General features: G+C 44.2%; 1 long non-coding RNA gene across 2 annotated transcripts; it reads left to right on the forward strand.

Annotated features, from left to right (window-relative positions):
- The first annotated feature begins 200 nt into the window (after positions 1-200).
- LOC149868218 (uncharacterized) lies at positions 201-15,403 on the forward strand. 2 transcript variants are annotated; one of them, XR_016440954.1, is made up of 3 exons: positions 201-364; positions 9,288-9,762; positions 14,102-15,403. It is a non-coding gene; the product is annotated as an uncharacterized LOC149868218 (long non-coding RNA). The 2 variants fall into 2 exon arrangements; XR_016440955.1 differs by lacking the exon at positions 201-364 and adding an exon at positions 3,011-3,144.
- Positions 15,404-17,802: the final 2,399 nt, after the last annotated feature.

Consider the following 17,802-nt stretch of genomic DNA (forward strand, 5'->3'; position numbering starts at 1 on the left):
AAAATGCAGAATTCAAAATTTCTTCACCATCTCTAATTTATAGGTTTCCAGAAGTATTTTTTAATTTATAGGAAGCAGCAAGGAACAAACTTACTTCTAATTTTGTCTCCAGTCTTAGTTGGAAGTTGTCAAGGACTCAGATGCCAAAAATTCCCCATAAATCATTGTGTGGCTTACACCAGTTCTTGCAGTCTCTCTTGTTGGTGTTCTGCTTATTATAAGTACTGCTCATTTTCCATGAACAATTCTTCAGATCAAAACTGAATGAAAAATGATTAGGTATTAGTAATTTCTAAGGAAAGGTCCTGTAACATTATTTTTTTCCTAAGGACTACTGATGATGGTTGAGTTAAAAATAAGTAAGGTAGGCAAGGTGTAACTGTTGAAATCACTTTGTTAAATGAGTTTATTTGTGAAAAAAATATTGCTTATGCTGGGGGGGTGGGGTGGGAAGGGATGGGAAGGGAGGGAGGCAGGGATGACCTTGGGATTTTTTTCCGTTTTGACATGGGAAGTATTACACCTGAATTGTAAAGAAAGGTATACTATTATATGTCTTGTTTTCATTGATACAAAGTACTCTTTACATTTCTCTGATAATATAAAGGGATATTAGATTGGGTGACAATTCTGCCTGTGGGGAACTTGTGTTCTAAGTTACATCAATGTGGGTTTACAGGAATTGTCCTAACCCATTATTTCCTTCCATATATTCCTTCTATATTTTTTTCTGTTGACTTCTACTATTAGAAATTTTGGATCTTGAATTTCCTTCCATACTTTGAAGAATGAAGATATAGTAATGTCACAAAAGGCTCAATCACAGGCTTCCTGATCTTCAAATAAAAAGGAAAGAGAATAATAATTTTAAAGTGCTTTCTGCATTCCCATGAGTTTTTTTCTTGGGGAGGGAATACAGTCCATAATTTCAATTTATATGTTAACTCAGAACCTAGCATGCAATTAACTATGTAATACAAAATTAACACCTAATTTAAATTTATATTATATATGAATTAATAGTTCACATACTTACTCACCCTTCAGAGGAATATGTGCTTTTGAATTTTTCATAAAAGTTTGCTTTAACAATTATTTAACATGATCTTTCACCCTCAAAGTTACTTCAGTTTTAATATTTATGTTTCCATTTTATGCAGGGTCACACAAACCAAACAGAAAAAGTGATATACTATTTTTATATCACACTATTTTTAAACAGACTATCATGCAGCAATACTGCAGTCACTCAAACTATATAAGGTCCATGTAGCAACCTTTATCACACAAACTTGTAATCTTATAAAAAACAACATCACATTTCTTTGATAAAACATATTTTAAATAATACAATGTCGATTGACATCATTCACCCTTTGGCTTTCACCATTTAACTGTTTACTGATTGTGTTCTATAACAGCTTTTCCATTATTTTGCCTTGGATCAAGGTCTGGCTAATCCGTCTAGTTTCCCATGTAATCTCATTTAAACTCTTGTAAATATTGGCACAATATCAGGTTTCTTCAGTTTTCTGGAACTTCTCCAGAATCCTAAGATTTGTGAAAATCAAATCAATGCTTTGGAAAACTCCTCAATCCGTTCCTTTAATATTTTGGGGTACAAATAATGCAGTCATATATATATATTTCCTATGGGCAATGGTGTTAAGGATGATATGAAATCTATTTTTTTCAGAATTTCCTTTCTTTTTTGTATATGTGCACACATCAGTACTACATCTACATATATAATATAATATATACAATCTGGGTTTGGACCTATAACAAAAGCAAAATTTTGTTTATTCCTGGTATATTTAATAAATGAACACCATTGCCTATAGGGGTGTAGGTTGCAGCCATGTTGGTCTAAGGACATAGGCAGACACGGTTCTTTGGGTGAATCTGATATTTTTTATTAGACCAACTTAAATAGTTGGAAAAAAATTATTAGGCAAGTTTTCGGGTTCAAAAACCCTTTGTCAGGCTAAGAAAGTTTCTGCAGTTGGTGTGTGCTCTTCCTGGATGGAATGAAAAGCAAAGAAGCCAGAGGCTGGGCTGGTATGCATACAAGACAGGCAGTCAGTGAAAATGTAGACTGAGGAGTCAATGGGTGAGAGTTTCTTTAAAAAGAATCCCAATTATTGTTTACACTTTGGTGTTTCATTTCCCTACCATGCTTTTCAGAGATTCGATGATTTGGCCATAGACACAACTTCATATGTTTTTTTCCTATGTACCTCGAGGTACCAGGTGAACCATGAATACTGAGAAAGTGAGGTGGATGGGGATTAGGCTGAATCCAAATCAAATACTGCCTGCTTCTCACACCCCTAATAATGATAGATAGTATTTATTCAGTCCCACATACGGACTTTTCATGCCATATCCTCTCTGAAGGTAGGAATCATTGGGAATTTTACTGTTTTTTCCCTGCAATATGGGGAAGATCAAGGGTTTGTTGGTTCATCTTTATGCTACTCTTGCTAACATAGGCAATTTTGAGGATTTATGATGATGAACCAGCATAACAGAATTTTAAAGGATGGACTTTCTGCTATTAATAGAGGACATCCTGTCCCTTACCTGTCCTTTAGATGAGTAACTATAAAAATGATTTTTTAATGATTGAATTTCATAGAATCATAGAAAATGACGGTTGGAAGGGACCTCAGGAGGTCATCTAGTCCAAACCTCGAGGATGGAGACTTCACAACTCTGGGTAATCTGTTCCAGTGTTTTACTAATTTTCTTTCTTTTTTTGGTGATTCATAGGGGTAAAAATCTTGGGTGCTGTGAGCCTCTCTATTTTTTGTGTATTGTGTGCATTTCAACCTTACCCTTCTGAAAGATTTCCACTATTGTGGCAGGTTTTTCTTTTTAAGTTCCATAAAAAATTAATTTGTCTTAGTGGAACATATTACTGTACATATTTTAGTGATATTATTTTCTTTGTTCATCATCCAGCCCTTTACACTAATTTTCCAGCCTAGTCACAGCTGAATGATCTAAGACATTAGAAGCTGCATTTAGAACAACTTGGACCCACAAAAGAAACACACTGATAATAGCATAAAATCCTGTATAGTTATCAGAGGTGCAATTGATTTGAAAACTTAGAAATGCAGTAAAGATCTTCATCATGTGAGTATTTTTTTCTGTGTTGATTAGTCGAGATACTATAGCTAATTGCTGTATGACAGATTCTAGGCAACTGCTAGCAATACATTGGACCAGCTGCTGTGAAATCTTGTACTCTGTGTGAAAGCTGTTCATGATATTTTTTCAAACTTGAAAACCCTTTTATCAAAAACCCTGAGCTGTGTAAGATTTTTCACATGGATGTAAAATGTGTAGCATGCTGGAACAGAGTGTCTAAGAGATGAGAGAAAGCTGTTCTTTTTCAAAATAGTCCAAGAAGGAAATGACAGATTTATCCACACTTTTTCACCACTGGTCATCTCTCCTGGTGGACCTATATTCCATCAATTGTTACAATTACTTAGCTATGATTAGTGATATAAGCCCCAATCGTATACATACTTTCGGGTAACATTAATATATTTCTTCCTGCTTTATGGCATGACAGTCTAAATTTGGGAAAGGGGGAAGAACTAGGGCTTTGAAAAGTGAAATGCAGAAAAATTACGTACTAAAAATAGTGCTGATGAAATCTGGTTTCCTTTTCAACCCTGCTGTCAGACAAGAAACATCAGTGTAGAATCTGTTAGTGGTCAGATTGATTAGATCTGAAAATTTTCAGTTTCATCAATACAGCTTGTTATTCCTTACTCCCATTTGAGAGTCTGGCAGGGCTCAAACAGCTGTAGGAAAATATACTTCCATGTCCCATACTCACAATGTATATATCTTTGACCTAGAGAGCAGCGTGTCACATGTTATATACTGTAAAGAAAACAGCAATTAAATTTAAGTGACCTTTCTGAACTCATGGGCTGTTACCAATTCCTTAAAATAAAAAAGTAACTGAATTAAAATCATACATATTTTTGGTGTCTAGAATAAAAAATATTTTAGAAAAAAAATCTTTTTTAGACCATCATCCTCGCTTATTTGTGATTAGTATAACGAAGTGACATATTTTGATATATTACGTTGATTTAAAGAAAAAGAGTTTGTGCACATACTGTAGAGATAATAACATTAGTTTTCTCCTGTAATATACCAAAATTGTTCTGTCATTGAAACAGACTTGAACGTTCTGTTCAGTACTGATGTCAGCTGATCCATCCAGTTTATCTGCCATGCACATTGAATAAGCAACTTCTTCTGTGTAATATAAAGAGAAAGACAGCATCATCAAAATTGTGGAGATTTCTGAGTGACATTAGGGTCAGACTGTATGAAACTCTAGGTTCGTAAAGGTGGTGAGTATTGGTTTGAAAAGCTTCAGAAGGCAGAGAAATTAAGACCCCATGTTATAACACAGAAAAGAAAGACCTGTTCAGTCATAAACAAAGGAGGATTTAAAAAAGGGCTATGTACGTCTTCTAAAGTACCTCTCTTACCTTCACTCAGGAAAATCATAATGGCACTAGAAATAACTGCATTTCTAATGTGCTTTTATTTAAAAGTTTTTAAAGAATGCACAGAAAAAATGCTACTTAGCTTGACCTTAACTCAGTGGGTTAGCAGTACACATGGTAGGAGGCCTTTTTGGTAATGAGTACCAGCTGTTGCTGCCCTCAGCATATATTCTACAAAGCTTTTCAGTGGAAATGAATAATTATCTATCCCTTTTCTTACAAAACTTTTAGAACTAAATGGTAGGTTCTTAAGCATGCCAGAACTAGCACCTCGTTTTCCATTGGATAAGGTCACAACTAAGCTATTGAAACCTGATCATTTTCTTTAAGAAACAAGAACCTCATGAAATATTTGGTGAATGCAACCATACATAGTTATTACCTATCTATCTGAAAAAGATTCCATGTTGCAGAAGGACTAGTAATTTATACTTAATCTTTACCTGCCTCTGATCTCTTTTAAATAGTAGGAATCAATTTGCCACTCAGGTAAGAATCTATGAAAGCACATCTGAATACTTGAGGTTACAGGGGTGTAGGTTGTAGCTGTGTTGGTCTAAGGACATAAGCAGACAAGGGTTTTTGAACCCAAAAGCTTGCTTAATAATTGTTTTCCAGCTTTTTAAGTTGGTCTAATAAAAGATATCAGATTCACCCAAAGAACCTTGTCTGAATACTTGAGGAACTTTTCAAAAGAAAATAAGAAATGGAGGAATAAGACTAAATAATTTTCAAATTATGCTGCAGACTCCTTTTTTAGTGATAAGAGGATTTAGATGAAAAAAATCTGGTATACTTTGACCTTCGTGATTTCAAAGCTCTTGACATGTTCTTTCATTTGACTTACATAGATCTCGGTGACAGAAGGATTATCAGAGCCACACATCTGATTGACATAACTGGTTTTGAACCTATACTCTTACAGGATCTGATGTTTTGCTCAAGCAAAATTGTAGCAACCATTTACCTTGTTTTGACTAAACAATCTAGAGCAGGCTTGCTAAACACAAATGTATTCAAAATAATACAAACCAGCATAACAACCATGAATATTATTAAGTGAAGACTAAACTATTTGTAGCTAAAACTACTGGCTCTAAATAATGGTCACTTCCAGATGAACACAGATGTGTTTCCCCAGGGACAAGCAGCAGCGGCACACCTCATGCTACTGCTAATTTTCCACAGGGAACATCCATGCCATGTGCCCTCAGGTTACCCTGGGTGGGGTGGGAGAGGCTGGCTGGGGCCAGCAACTGTGCTGGCCCCAGAAGACTTTACCATGGGTCCTGGGCAATGCTCCCTCTAAGAAGTAGCAGTTTGTGAGCGCGCCGCCTTGGTTCATGAGTGCGCTGCCTCAGTCCGGCGTGGGACACTTACTGCTGGGGGCTGGAGGTTCAGGCCAGTGGCCAGGGGCTGGAGGCTGAAGCAGAGAGGCTGGAGGCTGGAGCTGGGGGGCCGGAGGCTGAGGCTGGGGGATGGAGGCTGGAGGCTGGGGCCAGGGGCTGGAGGCTGGAGTTGGGGGCCGGAGGCTGGGCCTGGGGCCAGAGGCTGGGGCCAGAGGCTGGGAGCTGGGGGCCGGAGGCTGGAGCTGGGGGCCGGAGGCTGGGGCTGGGGCCAGAGGCTGAGGCTGGAGCTGGGGGCTGGAAGCTGGAGGCTGGGGCTGGAGCTGGGGGCTGGAGGCTGGGGCTGGAGCTGGGGGCCGGAGGCTGGAGTTGGGGGCCGGAGGCTGGGCCTGGGGCCAGAGGCTGGGGCCGGAGGCTGGGAGCTGGGGGCTGGAGGCTGGAGGCTGGGGCTGGAGCTGGGGACTGGAGGTTGGAGGCTGGGGCTGGAAGCTGGAGCTGGGGGCCAGAGGCTGGAGCTGGGGGCCGGAGGCTGGGGCTGGGGCCAGAGGCTGAGGCTGGAGCTGGGGGCTGGAGGCTGGAGGCTGGGGCTGGAGCTGGGGGCTGGAGGCTGAGGCTGGAGCTGGGGGCCGGAGGCTGGAGCTGGGGGCCAGAGGCTGGGACTGGGGCTGGAGGCTGCAGGCTGGGGCTGGAGCTGGGGGCCAGAGGCTGGGACTGGGGCCAGAGGCTGAGGCTGGAGCTGGGGGCTGGAGGCTGGAGGCTGGGGCTGGAGCTGGGGGCTGGAGGCTGGGGCTGGAGGCTGGGGCTGGAGCTGGGGGCTGGAGCTGGGGGCCGGGGGCCAGGGACTGGAGCCATGGGCTGGCAAAGGCTCCGCCAGCTCTGGGGAAGTGCTCCACTCTCCTGCATCAGGGCCGGGGGGTGGAGCATTTCCCCAGAGCCAGCAGAGCCAATGCCAGCCTCCATCCATGCCTTGTCTCACCTCGGGGAGGAGCTGGTGCCTGCCTCAGTGAGGATCCACCAGCTCTGAGACACTGGTCCTCTCCCTGGCCCTGAAGCCATGTGGCTCCTCACCCCCCAAGGCCATGCGGGGGAGTGGAGCAGTGTCCCGGAGCTGCCAGAGCCTCACTTGGGGCGGGCAACAGCTCCTCCCACCTAGGAGCTGACCTTCAGCTCCTCTCCTGGTGCACAGCCTAGAAAAGGCTGTGCGCAGCCACACTTTAAGTTGTGCACAGCCATGCATGTGTGCACCTTAGAGGGAACCTTGGTCCCGGGGCCTTGAGGAGCTGTAGCCATGGCACTCCTGTAGCTGAGAGCCTGGTTGGCAGCCAGAGTGTGGCTCTGGCCAGCCAGGCTCCAGTTTTTGGCAGCGTACACTGCTCCCACATATGCTGCCCTCCTTTTTTTTATGTGGATTTTTTTGACCCTGGGATCTCCTAAGCTCAAAAAAATTCCCCTGCGCTGCAAGGAAGCAGCCTGGGAAACTCCTGTATGTGTGGCATATGGTGCTGCAGATGGGTCTGTGGTGCCACATTCTGTATATCTGTGCTCATCTAGATGCAGCCAATATGACTACAAAACCGAATTGATGCTGATGTTCTGAACTTGTACACAAAAATGAAGGCCACAGCATGTCAATTCAGCATCTTTATATGCTGAGTGGTTCCTTCCTACAAAAGTGATCCCTTTAGCATGAAGAAAGCAAGTGTAGCTGTGTCTGTTTCATTATTTGCATCCGGTGCATTATTATTGCACCAGAACCATGTATAAAAAAGGTGTTTGTATGTACAAATGACTAATTAGAAATTTAAATGGTACTTCAGCATAAATATAAATTACATAAATGAAGTGTGTAAACAAATGAGTAGACCTATTTTTCCAAATTTCTTCCTTCCTTGCTGCATCCACATAGCTGTAGTCCTATATGTAAACTAAATGAAGTGAAAGGCTTGGCGTATGTGCACATGTGTTTGGGACCCAATTAATAATCATGCAGCTTGCTTTAGATCAGGTCTGTCATGTATAGGTGCTATAATGCCTCAGCCCCCATCTAGTTGATGTCTTTCTCCTATGTGCCATTTGGTTAGGGAGGCATTGATGTTATCTTCCCCAACTGCTCTCCACTGTTAGTTGTTTTCCTGCCACAAATCTGCTTTGGTTGTTCAACTCTTCAGGAGTTGGTTCCACTAGGAGATGGTTTCCATCCAGGAGAGGTAATCTCTTTGTGATGCTTCACCTCCTCTACACCCCAGCCTTACCACACCCTTAATGTTACTTTTTGCTGATTTTTTTCAGGAGACAGGCCCCCTTTTGGCCACTTCACCCTTTCAGCAGTGGTTGCAAGGATGAGTTTGTGCTTCAACAATCCCAAAACCAGGAACCCAAGTCAGTCCCAGGGACTGGGGCCCTGTATGGGCACTCTGCCTTATCTGTTCCTTTAAATAAGGATTCTTTATTGACCCTGCCCTCAATTAGGCAATCCAATTAAATGCCACAGTCAGGACCAGGAAAAAGGAAGAAAAACAAAAGAACAACAACAACAGAAATCTCCCAGTCTCTATAGATCCCCTCCTTTGGCTCCTCTGGAGATCAGCCCCTAGGAACCCCAACCCCTTTCCCAGCACCTATTTGGCAGTGGGTCCATCAGCTTCAGGCAAACAATCCCCATGCCTCAGTAGTGGTGCTTCCCTCAGAAGTGGTACTCCAAACACCAATACCATTTGCCAAGCGCCTCTGTACTGCAAAAGGTTGCAGGCCAGTGCTGGCAGGAGAGTCCAGTGGTGTCTCTGCTCCCTGGATGATGTGGTATCTCTCAGGCTGCCCCTTTCTGGGGCCATAGGTACCCTTCTGTGTCTGCTGGCCACCAGTCCTAAGGGAGCATTTGCTTTGAGCATGTGGTATGTTGCTTCATGCTCCCACAGAAAACATTTCCACTCCTGAGATAAGTACAGGGGAATTATTTCCCTCCTCAGTGTCCCCTCCAGCCCCAGAGCCTTCCTCCTTACAAGTTCCTACATGTGCTGATTTTCGCTAGTGCTAGTATTTAAGTAAGTCAGGCTTGGCGGGGGGCAGGATCAAGCAGGGCTAGCAGTTCCATGGTGGGGGTTGGCCTGTCTTGAGGAGGTTGTTGGGATCATTGGGGGCTGATGGGTCTGCAGGGGAAGTTGCTGGATTCATGGGGGGGGGTGCGTTATGCATCAGGAGTGTAGAGGGTGTCCATTGGGGTGCTCCTGTACCCAGGCCTGCATATTGGATTAGGGCCAAGAAAGGTCCACAACTCAGGTGATCATACCCACTAAGGGATGCTGGGGGCTGATGCTGAAGCCTCTTGGGCTGGGGCCCTTGCATCACTGAGAGGCAAACCTAACCAGGGTCCTTACCAGTTTCTTCTTTTGTTAAGGGAGGATGGACACTGCATGAAGAGGAAGAAACTCCACCACCCTCTAGAACCAATTATGCTGCAGTGGGAGGACTCCACCTACAAGCTGCAAGGCCAAGAAGACTGAGAGACTTACCTGAGTACCAAGTTGCCTCTTTTGTGCTACTCTTTAGTCCTCTCACATGCATGATGCCCCAACAGGGTGACTGGTGGCCAAGGTGGCTGTCATATATTGGAGACAGGCTCAAGGCAACCATGAGCCCACAAGTTCAAAGGAAAGAAAGACATCACCCACTTAGACCCAAGGACAAGATGCTGTAACATCTGGGTGGCATATGGACAGGGTGTATGGGAGGTTGGATCCCCAAAAGAAGAACCAATCCCAGTGCATCCAAGTCAATCTGCTGCGGAACTGACCACCTCCTGATAAAGTATCATTCAACATCAAGTCGTGGCAGACGAAAATTGGGTGACCTCTGTGGAGTGGCTAGATTGGGTGAGCCTGCGTCCCCATGGCCAGGGCCCACAGCCCTATCCTGTACTCTGCCAACACTAGCCTCCCTGTCAGTACAGATTGGTACTTAGATTGACTTAATTCTAGTTAGGCTGATCAAACTGTAACATCAGTATATATCCTTATTGTGTTGGATTTAAGTGAAATAGGTCATTGAGGTTACACAAAGCAGCTTAGGAGTTGCTGTATGATCTGCTTTTCAATTCACAGGGGAGCAAGTCAGAATGTGGCATGATAAAGGTCAATCAGATATGAGATTGTGCACTTTAGATATCTGGCAGAATGTAAACAGATTACACACAGAAGCTCCCTACTGCCAAATATGTAGTTTACATGCAGTTTCTGAGATACATTTCAGGTAGTAAAATTGATATATATCATCAGTTTAGTCCAGGAAACAGCCTCCTACATAAACCAGGATAAGGTTTTAAAAAATATTTTTAATATAATTGAAAATTATTCTAGGAAAATCAATACAATCAACAATCATAATGTAAAGGAGGAAGTCCCTTAGCCACTAGCTTAATTAATAAAAGGCTAGATTTATTCCTGGCATAGAACTATTGATGTCACTAATGCACATTAATTCAATTATATCTGGAATGAGTTAGGTTATACATAGACAGATTTTCCAAGGCAATGTACTATCCCTACCGCCAATGAAAAACAATTTAGAATGAGGGTTCTGTATCTCTCTCTTCTATCCAGGAGAGAATGCAGGATCAGGTTCTACTTGGATACAGGAACAGCTCAGACATATTTATATACAGGAGTTTCTGTTTTAGTTACACAGAGCGAAGAAAAACTATGGAGTTAAAATACAACTGGACAAATTGTCATTTCCTATCATTTTGAACCACTGCAACTACACTAACTTCAACATAATTCCCCTAGATTTACATCAATATAAATAGGAAAAATTAAGGCACAATCCATTTTAGAAAATGCTAGCTGCACATATAGCTTTTACTGACCCCAAACTTTGTGTTATTTTCAGCAGGCTTTGGAGTTGACTGTATTGTAACTTTGCAGTCATCTGTGATCTCTCACAGTTGAGGATGATTCACTCCAACGGGTCCAGTAGAGGGTTGTAAATGAATCTGTTGATGGCTAAGAAGGCCGATCCTATAGCCATAGAGTCTGGCAAATGCCACAGGTGGTGGTTAAAGGGAGGGTCATTCCACAATTTTCTCCGTCTTGTTTTCTTTTCTTCCATTTATGTTGTTTTTCTGTCTCCAGAGCAAGACAGTTGTCCTCAAAGTAAGATGTACCATAGCTCACAAGGCATCACCATGTAGCTCTGTCCCAGGGTACTTTCTCCCAATTTGTGATGTCAGTGGCACACCTAATGTTCACCTTGAAGCATTTCCTCTGGCCCCTGCATGGCCTTTGTCTTTGGCTGAGTTAGGTGTACAGCAGTTATTCTGGTAAATGTACATCAGACATGTGCACACAGTTCCCTGTCCACTGCAGCTGATGTTGAATAATCAATGCTTCCATACTGATGGTGTTAGCATTACTGATGTCACTGGCATTTGTATGATGATCCTCCTACTTTATGCCAAGGATCTTCTGGAAGTAGCACTGGTAACGGTGTTTTAGGCTTTGCAGGTGGTCCCTGTAGTTCACCCAAGCTTCATAGAGAAGAGTTGGGCTTACCACACCTTATGTAATAGGAGCTTTGTTTGAGTCCTGATGTCATGATCATTGAACACACAATGATACAGTTTTCCAAAGGCAGAGCTGGTACATCAGATCCTATACTGAATCTCCTTGTGAATGTTGGCCTTCTTTGGGAGATGGCTGATGAGATACGCAATTTGTTCAGCATTTTCCAGTTCCTGTCCATTGATGGGGATATTTGCCAGAGGAGTTGATTGGCCTGGAGCAGGCTAGTGAAACACCTTTATTTTTCTGATGTTAAGAGTTAGTCCCAGCACTGTACGATAGGGTACAGTAGGTCCAGATGTAGCATATGCAATAATAATTATTGCAAATGTCAGCTGCTTTATCACAGCACTATTATTCATATTAAATATTAGTAGTAAATTATTATTGAATTGCCATTATTAGTAGTATTAGTGAATTACTGTTAGTTCAACTGAAGATTGAATCATGTTCCATTTATATACAAATAATAATTAGAACATTATCCATTGTTCTGATTCTCTTAGAGTTCCGTTGTGAGTTTCTAGGCAGTGGACACTGTTTATGTTTTCAGTCTGTGCAGTATTTTGTACTTTGGGAGTCTTGTACCTGGCTCAGGTCTCATAACAAGTAACTACGTTGCACAACACAGTGCTGTGCAGAGTGCTCAAGCTAGCACTGTCTGAGTTAACTTGTATGCTTAAAGCAGCACAGCTCCCTAAGCACTCAAAATGAAAGGAAAGGTACTCAAAATGTTGGATATATTAGCCACACTAATTCAGCTAATTGCTTTGGTGCCCAAACTAGGTTATTCAGAGCTAGCTTGGACATCTCTGCATGGCATGGCACTGCATTGTTTCACAAGGATTTCCTCAAGGGGTCCTTAGTCACTAATGCAAGAGAAGTAATCATAATTATTATTATTTCTGGGTTTCCTCTGAACAAGTCATGGGGAATCCTGACTTCATTGCTCAGCCCAGCAATCTGAAAAGTATGAAGCATTGTCACTAGGGGTAAGTATAGATATTTGGGGGTGTTAAGGGGAGGTTAAATCAATTCAAAATGGCTGTCCAATATCATTGGAGTCAGGATGGAGGGGGGCAGGGAGGTTGGGGGCCCACTGGGGGATGGTGGGAGGTGTCAGCCATGGGTGGGGTGGGGTCCCTCACAGTGAACCTATGACCCCATCCCTCCTGCGCCTTCCCCCACTGGGACTTACTTGCTTGGCTCCAGCAGTGGTGATGCTGATAAAAGTGGCTGCACCCCAAGCGCTTGCGGGATGGGGGTTGAGAGGGCTGGCTGGCTGGGGGCGCGGAGGGGATAAGGGGCTGGGAGAGGCAAAAAATAGCCCAGAGTAGGGTGGGGGGTAAAAAAAGCAGCCCCAGGGCTGGGTTTTCTCAGTCCCAGGTCTGTATTTAGCGCAAAGAACAGGAGTACTGTGACAGGAGTGCCTCTACTAGAGTCTGTCTATCAGTGACTCTGCCCTCCTGTTACGGGCCAACCGCCTGCCTTTTCACTTGCCAAGCCTTGATCTTAATTAATTATGGATGTTAATTAGTGGGAGGCTGCCCATTTATTTGCCCTGGTGTCAAAGGGCATTATCTGCAGCTCCTTTTCCTCCCCTACACCGCAGCCCAAGCCTCGCAGATTATACTGACGTGGCTTGATCTGGACCTTGTTGTAATTTGGCTCTCTCCTTGATCTCCCTGGGCTTTGTGCAGCCTTGTCTCACTCTGGGGCTTCTCACCCCCCCCTTGCTCTGGGGCTGGGGTCAGTGCATCCCAAAAATGCTGCGCCCGCTCTGGTGCTGGGGTCCCTACGCCACCATGGATCCCCTATGAGGCCTCCTCCAACCCCTAATAGCCTCACCCAAACCACCAGTTGTAAACAGTAAACAGAAAACTCAAGCCCATAAACTGAAATGCATGAACAAACAAAAGCCATAAGGATAACAGGTACAGTTTGATCCTTTTAGCTGTTATTAAGAGGGTGTATAACATTGATGCCAATGTAATTCGATGACTCAGTGTGTGTGATCATGTCTTCCTCTAGTGCAAGGTAGTTCACATGGTAAATGGTAGGGGCCTGCACACCCTGTGGGCCACATCACCAGGTTCCAAACACTCTGGACTGCATTGGTGTAGGCCACAGCTCCACCGGGCAACTGTGTATGCAGGCACCCCAGACTTTCCCGCAACTCCTCAGGCTCAGACTCCCCTGTTGCACTGCACTGAATAGGTGCCCCAGGCTGTCAGGTTCCCCCTGGCATCATGGACTGTGCCAGGTCACCCTGCCCTCTGAGTCCAGGGCAGGAAGTGGAAGTCAGAAGAGGAAAGGGGAGCCCAGAGACAACAGCTTTTGCTGCAGCCAGAGCAGTGGGGGTAGGGGCAGCCAAGTGAAAGTCTGAGAGCTGGAAATTAACCCCTCACAGGCCACATGCAGCCTGTGGGCTGCCAGTTGCGTAGCCCTGCTTTAGTAATTTTAGTGAAGAAAAAAGCCTACTACTTCCTGTTAGTCAACAGAAGCCCTTTAATTTAAGTGATAGTGGTTTGTGGTTTTAGTTCCAAAAGCTCATTACACAGAAGGCTTTGGTAAATGTGTTAAGTATAAAACTGAAATTGTCAATACATGAAACTTATTTGAAATTACTAAGGAATGTTTTCTTCAACCACAGATTTGTAGTATCCATGCTGTCTTCAAGACTGGTGTAGTAGACAACATAAGATTAATTGTACTGGAATCGGCTTCTCAGTGACAAGGACTTCTACATCCCCAGGAGAAAAGATTGATTAATACAGTTCTGCGTTTGACGTGTACATTGAACACCTTCAAGAGTAAATTGGATACTTATCTTGCTGGGATCCTATGACCACAGCTGACTTCCTGCTCTTTGGGTGGGGGGCTGGACTCGATGATCTTCTGAGGTCCCTTCCAGCCCTAATGTCTATGAAATCTATGTGTATTCACCAGTGGAAGGCTTGTTTATAGAATAAGAGTGTCTTCTAAGAATTTTGAAATAATGTGAGAAACCTTACCTTGGGTTTTAATATCTTACATCACATTCATGATTAGAAGAAATTTGGAAGGAAAATTATTGTTTTATATGAATATTTAACATCTTATTTTTTCAGGGAAAACAGGGTGCAGTTAATGCTTGATAAGTTTTGTATTAGTGTGCTCTGTGTTAAATGACTATTGAAGAAAATTTCTGTGCACTCAAGGAGGAGAGAACAGTATTTTGTTTACTGAGGGTCCTGCCTTCTAGTCTTGATGTTACATACATAATATTCAGGGACGTTTACCATAGTGACTACTGGCCATATGCAACTGCAATTTGTTTTGGAGGCTGCTGAGCAATTAGGTAAATTAATCTATTTGTCACTAGTGTGTGGTATGCAGTTTAAGGGCCCAATTTTGCAACCACCCTGAATAGTTCCATTGATTTGTTTTCACTCAGTCTAATGAAAGTTCTACTTCCATACAATTGTTTTTGTAGTGAACAGAACTTAGAGGCTGAACAGGGAAGTGAAATAGTATTCAAGGATATTATGCCTTGGATAATATGTACTATGTGTATTCTGTTTTCCTTGTGAATTTTCAAAGAACTGCTGTACTTTCTAACCAGCTTTTGTGCCTTTTTCAATTTCCTATGTGTTTAATTTTAATTTGGATATATGACTGACAGTAAAGGCTGGTGATACAAGTTACAAGTCCCTAGCATGCAATTTCTCTTTTTTCAGGTATAAAACATATGAATGTTTAATTAACAGCGCCTTTCAAGCTGGAAAAATAAACATTCAAATGAGATCCTTTCCCCACAGGCTACCACAACCGTAAGTTACAGACAAATGAAAACTTGATGAAGGATCTATGACAGTACCCATTCCACTCCCCTCCACTGACCTCCATCTATCATGAATGCAACTGGTCTGTATCATGGCAAGCAACCTCTGTGACTGCCAGTATTGTTAATAAATCTTATGGTCCTAAAGGTATGAACTCCTTACAAATGCTGTTGTAATTCTTGATGTTCAAGTAGTCTCACACTTCAGACTTGCAGTAGATTTGAACAAAGTTCACTCGTGGTGGTGGTAGGTTCTTAAATCAAGAAGAAATATGTGCCTTGATAGAGGAAAAAATCAGGAGCAAACATATTGTTTCTTTATTCTCAGGGCAAAATGCCTCCTTTGTAGTGCTATCTGTAACAAGTGGAGAAACCCACTACTGTCACGAAAAGCAGATATCTCTCATGCATATAGGAACAGAAGGATTTCTGAAAAGGGCATTAATTCTGGTTTCTGTGAAATAGTTAACTCATGTAAATAATTAGTAGTAGATACTACTGCTATGCAAAGTCTGCTTTGAGGTCTGTTTTTGCACAAATGACTAGGTCTGTGAGGCAGTATGGCTCAGGCATTATTCCCTAAGGATATTTTATGTTGGTTCTGCGTCTTTCATGTTATCCACCATACAATTTTCACAGAGACAATATTCAGTGATGCCCAGATTTTCTTTCCCACTGTGTAGCAGCTATATGTCTGTGTAGTGTTTCCACTGGTGAGATATACCACAGCATTTGCTTCTTTGCTGCTAGTTGGTTAACATCAATGAACAATGAGATCAGCCTCTGGTCCAAAATAGCTGTGGTCCAATATAAGTACTAAGCCTATGCAGTACTTTTGACAGGCAGAACTGAGGGTCTATGCAGCAGAATACAATGATCCCCGTTGATCATGGCTTGTTCAGAGCTAAGTTCACGTACACTATAGTATACCATTTAGACATACCTAAAACATTTAGCATAAAGAACCTTGAGTTCAATTGCTCAATCCATTTCCAATGACAGGCTTGTTTAATATTCTGAACAGGCTTCCCATATGAAATGGGAGTTACTTTTGCACCGAGAATGATTGCAGAGTTGCTTGTGACAGTACCTGGTACCTTTGAGGCTAAGTACAGACATTTAAAAAGCCCGAGCCTGAATTGATTCGATCTTTGCAGGTTAGTTTAACCTGTGCAAATTGGATCAATTTGCAAGTGAATCAACATTCCCTTTTGATTCCAGAAATGCAGGCACATGCCTGCAGTGGTTCAGGCCAGAAGCCATGGGGTGCTAGAGTGAGCCCTGCCTTCTCTTCTGCAATGGCTAAGGGAAGCTGAGCTGGGGGTGCAGTGGGGTGCATGGCCAGGCTCTGGCAGGCCTGAGTCTGATTGGGGAGGGGTTTAAAACCCCACCCTGGCCTGCAGGTACCCCAGACCATGTGTGCCTGGAGGAGGCAAGGGGAAGCAGCCCGTACCAGGCTTTTTGGATGGGAAGGGGAGAGGAAGTGTAGCCAGACCCTGGCTCCCAGCTGGCACCAAGCAGTGAGAGCAGGGACATGGCCAGACCTGACCTCCATTGGTGGCAGGGGAGGAGGAAGGGGAGAGCCATGCCTACTGCAGTGGCTCCCTAACAGCCCAGCCCAGCCTGGGCGTGGGGAGCCAGGAGCACAGGTTTACCCCCCTATCCCACAGCAGGGCCCAGTGCTGCGCCCTTCCAGCCCTGAGCCCCAAGGCAGTGCTGTACAAAGCCATAGGCAACAGAAGGCCAGGGCTAACGGAGATTAGCCATCCCCAACCGAGCCAGCAACAGCAACAGCAACTCCAGCACCACTGCTGTTGCAGCACTACACCCAGTGCCGCTGCTGTGTGCTCCTCTGCTGCCATGCATACAGCACCAGTGTGTGCCAGCACTGGAATGACTCTGGGGGAGGGAGGGCTGGGGTCAGGCAGGTGTGTGCCACACCACCCAGCCCCCACAAATATTTTCTAGTAATATTTTCTAGTGCTGCTTATGCACACAGCCTCCCCCCTCTCGGGCCCCATGGCAGGGGAATAGAAGGAGAGGAAGAGCCCTGCCCACCTCAGCATCTCTCTGACTGCCTGGGCCAACCTGGGTATGGGGAGCTGGGAGCAATCTGAGCACAGAGCTCCTGTGGCCCCAGCAAGCTGCATCTGGCTGGGAAGGGCCCAGCCCCTCCACACCCACCCTCACCAGTGCCCATAGTCTGGCCTGGTTCAGCCCCAGCCCCAGCCCCAGCTTCCCCAGCCCAGGATGGTGGGGCTGGGCCAGACCATAGAGGCAGGATCCTTGCCACAATTGTGGCTCAGGCTGGGGCAGAACCAGAGCCAACTTGGGAAGGGCTCTGCCCTCATGGTCTGGGCTGGCTCCTCCATCTCCACCCTCAGCAGCTCCTGCAGCCAGGCCTACTCAGCCCCAGCCAAGGCAGGTGGATAGCAGGACCAGCCCACTTCCTAGCTGGCTGCAGCTGCATGACAGCCCAGCCCAGTTTGCACAAGCAGTGGTTGGCTTGGCAGTGGTGTGAATGCAACACT

Source organism: Crocodylus siamensis, chromosome 3 (genome assembly GCF_052110815.1).
Source record: "Crocodylus siamensis isolate JL-2025a chromosome 3, ASM5211081v1, whole genome shotgun sequence".
Taxonomy (NCBI): Eukaryota; Metazoa; Chordata; order Crocodylia; family Crocodylidae; genus Crocodylus; species Crocodylus siamensis.